The sequence below is a fragment of the Oncorhynchus mykiss genome, chromosome 17 (genome assembly GCF_057628025.1).
Source record: "Oncorhynchus mykiss isolate SJ-2025 chromosome 17, ASM5762802v1, whole genome shotgun sequence".
NCBI classification, from domain to species: domain Eukaryota; kingdom Metazoa; phylum Chordata; class Actinopteri; order Salmoniformes; family Salmonidae; genus Oncorhynchus; species Oncorhynchus mykiss.
The window spans coordinates 62,097,661-62,110,064 of record NC_143038.1 but is presented as its reverse complement, the minus strand read 5'-3'; the positions used below and the strand labels follow the sequence as shown (position 1 = coordinate 62,110,064).

The 12,404-nt window shown below is 41.3% G+C and overlaps 1 protein-coding gene across 2 annotated transcripts in view; it reads right to left on the bottom strand.

Annotated features, from left to right (window-relative positions):
* The window catches only part of LOC110494637 (forkhead box protein J3), a 165,004-nt gene extending 154,915 nt beyond the window's left edge, over positions 1–10,089 (bottom strand). For both annotated transcript variants that reach the window (XM_021569875.3, XM_021569877.3), the window contains exon 1: positions 9,836–10,089. The gene's annotated coding sequence lies outside the window, so the exon portion shown is untranslated. The remainder of the gene's footprint in view (positions 1–9,835) is intronic.
* Between the last annotated feature and the right edge of the window lie 2,315 nt (positions 10,090–12,404).

The window sequence follows — 12,404 nt, the reverse complement described above, 5'->3', positions numbered from 1 at the left end:
TCAGAGAGCCTGCCTCCATTCAACAATCACCATCATAGTAACAGAGGAGCATGTTTGTGCCCACCCAATCCACAGGGGAGAAGAGTCTTGTAGTAGAGGAACAACTGCAATGCATGAGAAAAAAAATGAGCTAGTTTCAGGCAAACATGACTCTGGGATAAAATAGAAGCATAGGCCATGTGTTATATAAATATAAATATGTTTAATCAGTAAGGACACTGCACCACCTTATTGCAAGTGGATTGAAGACCAACTGCCCTCTAAACTAGTAGTACTGCTGTCAGTCACCCATCACTAAAAGAATAGCCCAGCCTATGACATATAAGATTATGATGGCTTATATTTTGGTGACTGACTGCTTGGTCTTGTCTGTGGATAGCCTACCTGTTGGGCTCAGTCTGTCCGATCCCAAGGCAGCATCAGACTGGTACGTTAAGCCTGCCTAGCCAGGGGCTTAACTACCACCAGCAGTCTGATATCTGCATCTCACGGACTTCCATTTGAATAATCACTTCCACAAGGGGAGAAATTAAAAAGCCTATCAGTGAGACAGGGCTAGGCACAGGGCCACAGCTGAATTTCAAATGAGCTGCTGGTATGTGAAAGGAGAGAGACCGGCTCTTAGGTCAGCTTTGTCAATATGGAGACTACTCAACTCTCTTTTAAATGGTGTCATTATCTTAAAGACCACAATGGGATATCACCATTTTATGAAATGTAAAACCTGTGAAATACAGTATTTACAGGTAGATAAGATGAATACCCTAAGCCACTGAACAAGCTCCACAAACGGCAGAAAAAGTTATTTTGTTTAATTCCAGAAAAATGTCAGAGCAGAGGTTTGTTGCAGCACTGTTAGGCACAGCTGGATAATGGCTTCGCTTCACAAATGTCGCCTGAAACCTCAATCAACGCTGCACAAAGAAAATCTAAAAAAATGTAGAAAAATGTAAATGCAGGTCTTCCACACAGGGCTCTGAAAAGACAGAAGGCAGCCTCAAGCATGATCCTTGTGAGTGTACATCTGAAGCACTATCCTAAACCATCAGCACACTGCATAGATATTCCCATCCCCGATCACAAGAAAACCTGCCAATGGAATCTTTCATTCAACAACAGTAAAGTGCTAAGTGGAATAACCCCTTTCAATGTTCTGGTATAATTTGTGGAATGCTTTGGCATTGTGGATTTAACAGCATGGTGCTTCCTTATGGTTTCCAGGCGAATTAAGTTGTGCCTCACCTCAAAATGCAGCACATCCTAATTTATAATTGTTTGTGTTTTTGTTCTACCTTATGTTATTTTTATTACGAAATTGATATTGATTACCGCGGTGTTGGGTTTAGAGCTTGCAAGAAAGGCATTTCACTGTACTTGTGCACGTGACATTAAAACATCCTTGGATGGAAATGGTGACAGACCGAACAAGCAGCTGCTGTGTCTCTACTTCCTCAACTATCGTTATGTCAATTTATCGCTGCTTGATTTTATTAAATATATACACTGCTCAAAAAAAATAAAGGGAACACTAAAATAACACATCCTAGATCTGAATGAATGAAATATTCTTACATACTTTTTTCTTTACATAGTTGAATGTGCTGACAACAAAATCACAAGAATGATCAATGGAAATCAAATGTATCAACCCATGGAGGTCTGGATTTGGAGTCACACTCAAAATTAAAGTGGAAAAACACACTACAGGCTGATCCAACTTCGATGTAATGTCCTTAAAACAAGTCAAAATGAGGCTCAGTAGTGTGTGTGGTCTCCACGTGCCTGTATGACCTCCCTACAACGCCTGGGCATGCTCCTGATGAGGTGGCGGATGGTCTCCTGAGGGATCTCCTCCCAGACCTGGACTAAAGCATCTACCAACTCCTGGACAGTCTGTGGTGCAACGTGGCGTTGGTGGATGGAGCGAAACATGATGTCCCAGATGTGCTCAATTGGATTCAGGTTTGGGGAACGGGCGGGCCAGTCATAGCATCAATGCCTTCCTCTTGCAGGAACTGCTGACAAACTCCAGCCACATGAGGTCTAGCATTGTCTTGCATTAGGAGGAACACAGGGCCAACCGCACCAGCATATGGTCTCACAAGGGGTCTGAGGACCTCGTCTCAGTACATAATGGCAGTCAGGCTACCTCTGGCAAGCACATGGAGGGCTGTGCGGCCCCCCAAAGAAATGCCAACCCACACCATGACTGACCCACCGCCAAACCGGTCATGCTGGAGGACGTTGCAGGCAGCAGAACGCTCCTCCTGCTCCTCCTTGCACAAAGGCGGAGGTAGCGGTCCTGCTGCTGGGTTGTTGCCCTCCTACGGCCTCCTCCACGTCTCCTGATGTACTGGCCTGTCTCCTGGTAGCGCCTCCATGCACTGGACACTACGCTGACAGACACAGCAAACCTTCTTGCCACAGCTCGCATTGATGTTCCATCCTGGATGAGCTGCACTACCTGAGCCACATGTGTGGGTTGTCGACTCCGTCTCATGCTACCACTAGAGTGAAAGCACCGCCAGCATTCAAAAGTGACCAAAACATCAGCTAGGAAGCATAGGAACTGAGAAGTGGTCACCACCTGCAGAACCACTCCTTTATTGGGGGTGTCTTGCTAAATGCATATATAAATAAAAAGATCAGGCCTACAATATTGTACTCAAAGGTGATATCCTTAAAATGACAAGTGGATAAATTGAATTACACAGGGCATCTAAGAGTGGTCTAATTTCGTGCAAATACAAACATTGTAGCCAATACTGTTCAAAATGGTCCAGCTCCATGGTCAATAAATTTGAATAGATAAGGGATATGAAAATCTTCAATATTATAACGGTGAAGTCTTTGATGCACTGACTATTGGGCTAATTTCACAATGCTCAGAGAACGGTTCAGTGCTCACAGCCGCAACAATACTGCTGCACTCTCTCTCCCTCTACTATCCAGTCATCCAGAAACAACTCATTCACCATTCATGCATTTCTATCAAAGCACATCAAGTAAGAAATTCACATTTAAAAATTCTATATGCATGTTGTGTGCACCTAAATGGTAAATTGTGGATGACACCATCTAATAAATATCCTAAAAGCAGATTAAGCCACTTACCATCACTATGAAAACATATTACGTAACATCCTAAAAGCAGACCCATTCCTGTACTCAAGACTCAAACTGTGGACAGCATGTAAGGATTACGGAAAGGATAGTATAATATTGTTCCGAAAGAGAAATCGGGACCAATAAAGAACATGTTTCTATAGTAGGGAGAAGATGGGGTCTCTGACAGCCACCATACAATTACCGTGAGGGGGGGGGGGTGAATGAGCCCACTTCCCACAAAATAAGGTGAAAATTGAGCTGAATTTTACCTCCTGCCGAAAGGTATGACCATATTAGAAACATATTTCCACCAAATCACATTACAAAACAAATATACATTTATCACCGTTAGACAAAATACAGAAATGTGCAATCAAAGCAGCAAGATTTGTGATCAGTTACCAAGAAAACAGAGCAACCAGTGGAGCACAAACAAGACTGTCAATTAGGGCTGTCTTGACAACAAAACAAAACCTTGGTCGCCCGAGAGTAATCTGTTCTTTCGACCAATCAATTGGTCAAAATTTTGAAACGGATAATTTTCCATATATTGACACACCCAATGTTTGAATAAAATCAACAACATGTATGCTACTGAGCTTATCTGATGCTTTAAGCACTGATCTAAAATGAAGACATTTCTAAAGAGGGAGCCAGAGATCAATATAGCCTAACCAGAAGAAAAAAATAAAAAAATCCTGACTCCCCACTGCTGCTGGCCTTTGCAGATCCTGTGTTATGCTCCTGAAGTTGCCGGTAATAGGCTACAGCACCGGTCAGCAACCTTTTCCACTTGGAGTGCCAAGTTATCAGACCAGTTCTACTGATCTGCGTGCCAGTTATGATTTTCACATGCACATTTTTGTGGAACAGATTAATTTAATTTATAGTAAAGTCTTCATATCTCAGAATCAGTGTCAGGTGGTTAATCAAAATTCTAAATGAAAATACAAATATAAAAACGTATTGCTATTGCAAAGGTTAAAGATAAAAAAGGTTAAATAAATAAAAAAATGCCCATATGAAAAAACTGCCTACGTAAAGCCAACAAATAAAAACATTGCAGCCTGCAGGTAGAAAATATCCTGGCTACACAAGGCCTGTCTGCTGGGAACTTGAAACATTGTATCAACTATTGTATTAACTTGAAGCTTGTGCTAGCAAGCTTGCTACATTGTATAAAATATTCTGAGTTTCCAGTGCCAATGAGCTCTGGACAGACAGGCCATTTTGCACAACGGCTAAGTAATCAGGCAGGCCCACTTTAAGAAGTTTCCACTGGATCAGAGCATTACTTTTTTTCCCCCTTTCATGCCGAGGTGTAATCAAAAAGAGAGAGCGGGAAAGATTTTTAAATTAAGCTACGTTGAGGAACTATTGTCATTCTCCATGGATTTAAAAATAGACCAAGAAAAACATTACTTGAGAAGCTCCACAGTGATGTTGAGTTATAGCATCAGATCCCCAAATGGGCACACTTATAGGGCTACACTTGCCCTACTTTTACATGCGTAATCAGGTCCGTGTCCTTACTCAAAATTGACAGGGGCGCTCCAAACAAAAGACAATTAATTGACAACTGGTAAATGGAATAAAATATACCAAAACCAGCGTAGCCTAGGTTGTGCTCTCTGCAAACAACGTGTCCACTTCTACAACGGCATCAATTAGACTAATAATAATAAATTGAATGCATTAACAGAAATTACAGTAACCAAACCATCATTGCAGGAGAGAAATGGTAATTAATAGTAAATGTACTACTGGTGATACTAGTGTGCCACCCCCGCGGTCTCCACAATGGATTAGTCCACTCAGACAGGCGTGAATCAGACATGTCTCGTGACATTTTTTTTTTACATCTATTTTAAACTGCACGAATAAAAATCTTGGTCGACCAACAGCCTATCAACCAAACAATCAACCAGTGGACTAAATGGGGTCAGCCCTATGCTAAATACAACCAATAGATCCGTTTACTTATCTTCATACAATAACTATTTACACATTGTTACAAACACATAGCTGATAATATAATATTTGAAATGTCTATCCTTTTGAAACAATGGGTGGTTCTCAAAAAAGCTTACTACTGTGCTCCGAGCATGCAAATTGGATTAAGGTAGGGTCTGAGTACGAGTCTAAACCAAAGTACGCGAAACAGATCATGGAGGGCATTTCTCGAATGCATACTCCGTTTGTACATATTTTGATTCATGCATTGATGCAAGCCTCAGTGGAAAGTATGTAAAGAAATGACGCACCCATGTAAGAAAAAAATTATGCAACATTTCTTGAAATCAGTGTCGGACATTTGAGCTGAAGCTAGAGAAAATACACTAACTTTAGAATGAAATGTTGCCTATTCACATCTCATATGTTGTTACCTTACTACAATATTTTATCTTGATACATTAATAAATACATGTTGTGTTAATTTTGTAATGTTTACCTGCCTGCGTACTGTGGATAGCAAGCCCATAAGTCAATAGGGCTAACTGGATAGCTACTAGTACTGTTAGCTAGCAAGATAGCCACAAATAATTGTTAGTTAGCTATCCACATGTTGTTTTGTCTGTTGTTGCCATTGTCCTGGCTGGAAGAAGGGTCAGTAAATGGGGAGGTGAAGCGTGAGGTAACACAGTAGGGGGAGTACGAGTGCATCTCAAATGTATTGCTTTACGTGTTCTCCACACTCTCGTCCTCAAGAGAACGTGGTTGAAGAATGCACTCGGAGCATGAGTGTGTGGTGCACGGCAGTGTGCATATTGAGAAACACTCCTTTACGATTACAATGTTCACTGTACATTGTCATCTGTACATTGTCATGTTTTTTGTTCCTCACTTTTGTTCATTTCACTTGTTTTGGCAATGTAAACATATGTTTCCCATACAAATAAAGCCCACATCAATTTAATTGAGAGCGCACAGACAGACAGATTAATGGTAAATGGTAATCCCATTTCCACTACTACTATTAATACCTTATTGCTGTTGGTCCCACCATTTTTTCAATGCAAGTAATTTAACTTGCCATGTCAATAAAGTCTACTGAATTGAGAGAGAACTTTGAGGTCACATTGCATGATGTTCGTCTCATCATACACATTTGAAAAGCCCTCCCCATTACTGTTCAGCAAAACAACTGTACTTCGGGAAATTGGACACTGACTAAAATAACCATTTAAAAAAAAACAAAGTCTAATGGAATCAAAGGCTTACTCAATACTGAAATGTTCATCCCTAACTATAACATCTTCCAAAAAGAAAGAACTGTCAAAAAGGGGCGGAGTTGCAATCTACGGCAGAGGTAGCCTTCAGAGTTGTCATACTTTCCATGTCTGTGCCCAAACAATTCACGTTCAATTCACGCTTCTACGTTTAAAAATTCACCTTTCCAGAAACAAGTCTCTCACCTTTGCCGCTTGTTATAGAGCCCCTTCAGCCCCCAGCTGTGCCCTGGACACCATATTTGAATTGATTGCCCCTCATCCATCTTCAGAGTTCGTACCGTTAGGTGACCTAAACTGGGATATGCTTAAAACCCCGGCCGTCCTACAAATAAACTATATGCCCTCAATCTCACTCAAATTATTAAGGAACCTACCAGGTACAATCCGTAACCATGGGCACCCTCTTAGATATCATCCTGACCAAGTCACCCTCTAAATACACCTCTGCCGTCTACAACCAGGAAATCAGCAATCACTGACTGCATGCGTAATGGGACTGCATTCAAACGACCACCACTCATCACTGTCAAACACTGCCTAAAACATTTCAGCGAGCAGGCCTTTCTAATCGACCTGGCCCGGGTATCCTGGAAGGATATTGACCTCATTCTGTCAGTAGAGGATGCCTGGTTGCTCTTTAAAAGTGCTTTCCTCGCCATCTTAAATAAGCATGCCCTATTCAAAAAATGTAGAACTAAGAACAGACATAGCCCTTGGTTCACCCCAGACTTGACTGCCCTTGAACAGCACAAAAACAACCTATGGCATTCCGCATTAGCATTGAATAGCCAGCGCTATGCAACTTATTAGGGAAGTCAAGAACCAATATACTCAGTCAGTTAGGAAAGCCGAGGCTAGCTTTTTCAAACAGAACTTTGCAAAAATGTTTTGGGACACTAAAGTCCATGGAGAATAAAAGCACCTCCTCCCAGCTGCCCACTGCACTGAGGCTAGGAAACACTGTCACCACCGATAAATCTACAACAATTTCCATAAGCATTTTCCACCTGGCTACTCCTACCAACAGTTCAGCACCTCCTGCAGCAACTTTCCCAAGCCCCACCTCCCCCACTATGCAATCTGGTTTCCGAGCTGGCCATGGATGCACCTCAGCCATGCTCAAGGTCCTAAACGATATCATAACCGCCACCGATAAAAGACAGTACTGTGCAGCCGTCTTCATCGACCTGGCCAAGGCTTTTGACTGTCAATCACTGCATTCTTATCGGCAGACTCAACAGCCTTGGTTTCTCTAATGACTGCCTCGTCTGGTTCACCAACTACTTCTCAGATAGAGTTCAGTGTGTCAAATCGGAGTGCCTGTGGTCCGGACCTCTGTCAGTCCCTATGGGGGTGCCACAGGGTTCAATTCTTGGGCCGACTTTTCTCTCAAAACACACACACACACAATGTTGTTGCTGCTGGTGATTCTCTGATCCACCTCTACGCAGACGACACCATTCTGTATACATCTGGCCCATCTTTGGACACTTAACAAACCTCCAAACGAGCTTCAATTACATAGAACAATCCATCCTTGGCCTCAAACTGCTTCAAAATGCATGCTCTTCAACAACCACAACCGCCCGCCCGACTAGCATCACTACTCTGGACGGTTCTGACTTAGAATAAGTGGACAACTACAAATACCTAGGTGTCTGGCTAGACTGTAAACTCTCCTTCCAGACTCACATTAAGCATCTCCAATCCAAAATTAAATCTAGAATTGGCTTCCTATTTCACAACAAAGCCCCCTTCACTCATACTGCCAAGCATACCCTCGTAAAACTGACTATACTACTGATCCTTGACTACAGCGATGTCATTTACAAAATAGCCTCCAACACTGTACTCAGGAAACTGGATGTAGTCTATCACAGTGCCATCTGTTTTGTCACCAAAGCCCCTTATACTACCCACCACTGTGACCTGTATGCTCTTGTTGGCTGGCCCTCACTACATAATCATCACCAAACCCACTGGTTCCAGGTCATCTATAAGTCTTTGCGAGGTAAACCCCTGTCGTATCTCAGCTCACTGGTCACCATAGCAACACCCACCTATAGCACATGCTCCAGCAGGCATATTTCACTGGTCATCCCCAAAGCCAACACCTCTTTGGCCACCTCTCCTTCCAGTTCTCTGCTGCCAATGACTGGAACGAAGTGCAAAAAAAACCATATATCTCCCTCACTAACTTTAAGCATCAGCTGTCAGAGCAGCTTACCGATCGATCACTGTACATGTACATAGCCAATCTGTAAATAGCACACCTCACCCCCATTCTGTTATTTATCCTCTTGCACCCCTGTATATCTGCACATCTATCACTCCAGTGTTAATGCTACATCTTTTATTATTTCACCACTATGGCCTATTTATTGCCTTACCTCCCTACTCTTCTACATTTGGACACACTGTACATAGATTTTTCTATTGTGTTATTGACTATACGTTTGTTTATGTGTAACTCTGTTGTTTTTGTCACACTGCTTTGCTTTATCTTGGCACGGTCGCAGTTGTAAATGAGAGCTTGTTCTCAACTGGCCTACCTGGTTATAAGGTGAAATAAAATAAATTACTCAAGTCATTATTGAAAACAGAAAAACTTGAACAGCAGTTTCAGGGCTGCATGTGCATGAAGACAGCACTGTAGCTGCTATTTAAAGAATGGCTGATTAAGACAAGCCAGACCTGATCTCTTTTTGTGGGATTAAGTTTCCAAAATTGTGCAAATAAAATACTAGAACCTGAATCAACACAGCCTTGCCCTCAAGTGCTTTCGTGGTTCTTAGTAGCCAAACTTGCCAGTGACAATTTGCCAATGCATTCGTTTTTTTATTAGACATCCAATTGGATTGTTTTATACTAGCTTCCATCGTTATATGGGGGAATCCCACAGACTACGAACCGCATTCTAACAGCTAATGAGGTGTGAGGGACCAAGTTGACCAACCAGTCAAGCTAACGACAGAGCGTGTGACAGTTTGGACTAACCTGAAAATTCCCAAATTAGCTAACGTTTGCCACTTAACGTTACAGTAGCAAGGATAAACAGCTGGCTAACATTATAGCTAGCAACACACCATGTAAAAAGAGGTTCGGTTCTCTTTACAACATGACTTGGTAGCTAGCTAACTGGCTAATTGACGATATGGAAGACGAATGCTAGCTGTCAAAGTTGCTCAGTTATCAATGGTGCTCGTAAGCTAACGTTCGCTAGATAGCTAGCTGTCAAGTTAGAGAGTTATAGCTAACTAACGTAGCTAAAATGATTAACCATGCTATCATGTTAGTTAATTGGCAACGAGCTACCTGGATCGTTACTAATGATGCCCCCATAGGCTCCGTCCCAGCAAAAAGATAACTGACAAGAGGCCCTGATTTCTGAACTCAATCCCCAGAACTTCAGTGCAGCTCACTTCCCCATGAAAGTCGTCCATTTCACGGGCCTCAGTTCAACTTCCATTCCCATGTTCTTACAGCTCACTTACCCTGGGTATATGTGGTCGTTGCCTTTGTCCAGGGAAGTGTTGAAGTAACTGCCCACTCCTCTTCCAACTGATCTTCAACAAGAAAGTCCCTCAGGTGCCTATTCTCTTGGCGTTTGTCCTAGATTAGACCCGTTGTGCCCTCACTGATGTGCCCGTGGCGTCCCTCTTCGGCTTCTCCGCCTTTTCCCTTTCTCTCGACAACCAACATCCGGGACTCTGTCGTTTGCAACACAAAAATACCCGGAACTACTTCCAACACAATTCAAGAACGATGCAGATTGCAAACTGCACTGGCTGTATTACTGCACTCTACGATGTACACAGCCACAAAAACTAGTCCCCTCCCTGCCGTCTCTCTCCCTCTGCCTCTGCTACAACTACTTAATAAAACGAAAACAATAATAGTATTAAAACACATATTTACTCAGAATCATTATAACAAAAAAATAAAAAATAAAATTAATGTGTTTTTAGCTATTAATAATCTTACTACAGGAGTTATGACAGTACTACTAAAGGTAATATTTAATTGCAAAAAATGATTAATTTGACTACTATCCTTGACTTCAGATTATACTGTTGTTAGCAGCATCTAGTCTTCTACACGGAGCACTATCTTAGTAATGTTCATGTTATAAGACATATTGACATTTTTGGTTAATTCATACTTTGCTGGAATCAAAAATGTCTGATCACTATTAGTACAGTATATACAGTGTTTCAGCTTCCTCATACAGTTTTCAGTTGGAAAACAGAGCCTCCAGTGGGTACTCATTGAAAATGCTTCACTTGAGCTGCAAACAGGTTGCCAATCATATTTCCCATCACAAATATGTGATGGGAATAAGCAAATGATCTACAATTACATTGTGTGTTGAATGTAGCTATAGCCAAATACGGAGACATAGATACCACGCTGTCAATACAGTAGCTGGTCACTGTGTTATTGTGCAGTTGCCATTTGTATCACTTCAGGTTAATGTGTAGACTCTTTGTATGTAATCAGACTAAATCAAATAACATTTTATTTGTCACATGCGGCGAATACAACAGGTGAAGACTTTACGATGCTTACTTACAAGCCCTTTCCCAACAATGTAGTGTTAAGTAAGAAAAATGTGCAAAAAAATGAAAAGGGAATAGTAACACAAAATAACAATAATGAGACTATACACACAAGGAGTACCGGTACCTTGTCAATACGCAGTGGTAGGAGGTATTTGAGGTAATTTAGATATTATGTACACTATCATTAAAAAGTTTGGCTTGGGGGTAGAAGCTGTTTAGAAGCCTCTTGGACCTACACTACCGTTCAAAAGTTTAGAGTCACTTAGAAATGTCCTTGTTTATTAAAGAAAAGCACATCTTTTGTTCTTTAAAATAACATCAAATTGATCAGAAAAACAGTGTAGACATTGTTAATGTCGTAAATGACTATTGTAACTGGAAACGGCAGATTTTCTATGGAATATCTACATAGGCGTACAGAGGCCCATTATCAGCAACCATCACTCCTGTCTTCCAATGGCACGTTGTGTTAGCTAATCGAAGTTGATCAAGGCTAATTGATCATTAGAAAACAATTTTGCAATTATGTTAGCACAGCTGAAACCTGTTGTTCTGATTAAAGAAGCAATAAGTTGTTCTGATTAAAGAAGCAATAAAACTGTCCTTCTTTAGACTAGTTGAGTATCTGGAGCATCAGCATTTGTGGATTCGAGTGCAAGCTCAAAATGGCCAGAAACAAATAACTTTCTTCTGAAACTCATCAGTCTATTCTTGTTCTGAGAAATGAAGGCTATTCCATGAGAGTCATTGCCAAGAAACTGAATATCTTGTACAAAGCTGTGTACTACTCCCTTCACAGAACAGTGCAAACTGGCTCTAACAAGAATAGAAAGAGGAGTGGGAGGCCCCGGTGCACAACTGAGCAAGAGGACAAGTACATTCGAGTGTCTAGTTTGAGAAACAGACACCTCACAAGTCCTCAACTGGCAGCTTCATGAAATAGTACCCGCAAAACACCAGTCTCAATGTCAAAGGTGAAGAGGTGACTCCAGGATGCTGGCCTTCTAGGCAGAGTTCCTCTGTCCAGTGTCTGTGTTCTTTCGGCCATCTTAATCTTTTATTTTTATTGGCCAGTCTGAGATATGGCTTTGTCTTTGCAACTCTGCCTAGAAGGCCAGCATCCCGGAGTCGCCTCTTCACTGTTGAAGTTGAGACGACTGTTTTGTGGGTACTATTTAATGAAAACATTTTAATTAGCCTTTTAAAATGATAAACTTGGATTTGTTAACACTCCATTGGAACACAGGAGTGATAGTTGCTAACAATGGGCCTATGTAGATATTCCATTAAAAATATTGCCATTTCCAGCTACAATAGTAATTTACAACATTAACAATATCTACACTGTATTTATGATCAATTTGATGTTATTTTAATGGGGAACAAAGAAAGAAAAAAATATACATTTAAGTGACCGCAAACTTTTGAACAGTAGTGTACATGTAGGTAGGGGTAAAAGTGACTAGAAAATCAGGATAGATCATAAGCAGAGTATCGGCAG